The sequence below is a fragment of the Carlito syrichta genome, unplaced genomic scaffold, assembly GCF_000164805.1.
Source record: "Carlito syrichta isolate Samal-C Ts95f unplaced genomic scaffold, Tarsius_syrichta-2.0.1 Scaffold65453, whole genome shotgun sequence".
Classification (NCBI taxonomy): domain Eukaryota; kingdom Metazoa; phylum Chordata; class Mammalia; order Primates; family Tarsiidae; genus Carlito; species Carlito syrichta.
Genome location: NW_007009549.1, coordinates 29,650 through 32,267, shown reverse-complemented (window position 1 = coordinate 32,267; position 2,618 = coordinate 29,650). Strand labels below are relative to the sequence as shown.

The 2,618-nt window shown below is 44.8% G+C and overlaps 1 pseudogene; it reads left to right on the top strand.

Annotated features, from left to right (window-relative positions):
- Positions 1 to 282: 282 nt before the first annotated feature.
- On the top strand, positions 283 to 2,127 carry LOC103253027 (annotated as a pseudogene).
- The last annotated feature ends 491 nt before the right edge of the window (positions 2,128 to 2,618 follow it).

The window sequence follows — 2,618 nt, the reverse complement described above, 5'->3', positions numbered from 1 at the left end:
AAGAGGCAATAAATATAGAGGCACGGCTTGTTCCCTCACACAAAGCCCAGAAACAGAGAAAATGGCGTCGTGGAGCTCAAAATGGAGGCAGAGAGTGATGTACCTAGCACGCCTACCGGCAACTGGGCTCCAGGTCCTAAGAGTTAAGGAGACTATCCCGCTTAGAATGAGAAGCAGAGCATAAAAGCATAAAAAGAGGAGGCAATCGCTTTGAGCCATATGCCAATCCAACAAAAAGATACAGAGCCTTTATTACAAGCATCCCTTTTGATGTGACATGGCAGTCACTTAAAGACCTGGTTAAAGAAGCACGATGGAATATTATGGTGTTATAAATAAGGACAAAATTATGAACTTTGCAGCAACTTGGATGGACTTCGAGTCTGTCATACTGAGTGATCTCTCACAGAAACAAAGAACTGAGTACCACATGTTCTCACTCATAAGTGGACCTTGAATTATTATCATAATACTGTAAGAAAGGGATTGGCAGTAGTGGGAAACTGCCAGGGGAAGGGGGGTGGGATTGGCAGTTGAGGGAAACTGTTAGGGGAGGGAGGGACACACCTCATCAACAAGCATACCTGCATAATGAACATTTGTATACCTAACCCTGAATTGTACCCCACATCTTTAAAATTAAAAAATTAAAAAGATAAATAAAAAAGCATATTATACTGTCTGATAAAAAAAGAAAAAGAAAAGATTGGCGAGGTAACGTGGAGCTCTCAATGGACACCGAAAGAAAGTCAAGCAGATGTGCTGTTATTGAATTCAAAATGGAAGAGAGCATGAAAAAAGCTTCAGAAATTCTAAACAAGCATAGTCTGAGTGCAACACCACTAAAAGTCAAAGAAAGTCTTGATGGTGAACGTGCCAGGAGAGCAATGCAAAAGGTGGGATGGATATGGGATCAGGTGGCCCAGGATTGACTAATATCCCACCCGCATCCTAAATAATCTTGACATCCCACATGAGATGATCCATGCATTACAGGCTGGAAGACTCGAAAGCACAGTATTTGTAGCAGATCTGGATTATAAAGTTGGCTGGAAGAAACAGAAGAAAGTGGTATGGCTGGTGTGGTGGTCTGAGCAGACATTCTTGAAGACAAAGATGGCAAAAGTCATGGAATAGGCACTGTTACTTTTGAACTGTCCATTAAAGCTGTGCATGTTATATCTATGTTCAATAACCAACTGCTATTTGATAGACGGACGCACATCAAAATGAATGAGAGGGCCTTACCAAAGGGAGAGTTTTTTCCCTCCAGAGTGTCCACAACAACTTTCCAATGGCCTTGGTGGTATTGGCATGGGATTAGTACTAGGAAGGCAACCTATTGATGCCAATAACCTGGAATGGGTAGCAGAAAGCCTGCAGGAATGGGAATGGAAGGCATAGGATTTGGAATAAATAAAATGGGAAGCCTAGAGGAGCCCTTTGGTCGTGGTATGGAAAATATGGGTCGATTTGGATCTGAGATGAACATGGGAAGAATAAACAGTGGAGGCAGAGACAGCGTTCCCAGGATGGATGGACCCCGGCATTGACTGCATTAGGGATGCCGTCATGGATTCCATGAGTGCAGGCCTGGGCCATGGCATGGATTGTATGGATTCCGAGATGGAGGGCATGGGCCTGGTTATGGACCGCATGGGCTCCGTGGACTGCACGGGTGCTGGCATGGGCTTTGGTTTGGAGCTTAGGCGTCCCCATCGACCATGTGGGCCAAACCATTGAGCTCACGAGCCCCGTTATGGATCTCACGGCCACCGGCCTGGAGCGCGTGGGTGCCAACAGTCTGGAAAGCATGGGCCCCGTCATGGGCCTTGCTCTGGGCACTGGCATTAAGCACATGGGCCTGGCCATGAGTGGCGTGGAGGTGTCCGCTTTGACTATGCTATAGAGATGGAGGGTGGCGACTTTGGAGGAAGCTTTGCCTGCCAGATATTTGTGAGAAATCTCCCATTTGACTTTACATGGTAGATGCTAATAGACAAATTCAACAAATGTGGCCACGTGACGTACACCGACAACATGATGGAGAGCTTGAGGTCTAAGGGGTGCAGTGTGACTGAATCAACAGAGGTGGCTGAGCGAGCCTGCCAGATGATGAAAGCGTGAAGCTGAGTGGCCAGGAGATTGATGTTCGAATCCATAAAAAGTGCTTAAGCAGTTGCCATTTTCAAACATCGATACCAGACCTCAGAATTTGTATCTTTTCTTGTTAACCATTTTAATTTGCTTGCTGGATGCGTAAAGAAGTCTAAAAAAATTCAGTCACTTTTTGAGGCAATTTTAATTATCTTTTTAATGACTGGGGTTCCATTTGAGTGTTAGCATTGAGATTGCAATGTGTGCAATTTTTTTCTGCAATTGTGGCATCTTGTTGACATTGACTATGACTTTGATAATAAATGCCAGTTCCCGAAAAAAAAGAGAGAGAGAAATAAATATAGAACATGCATGCAAAAGACAGGAATCTATTTGGCGTGTTTGAGGGATGGCAAGATGACACGTGTGACTGGGAAGCCTTTGGAGAGTTTTAAGTGGGGGCGTGACAATTGGATTTATGTGTGGAAGCAGGAACACCACTTGGGAGGCCGCTGCACTCA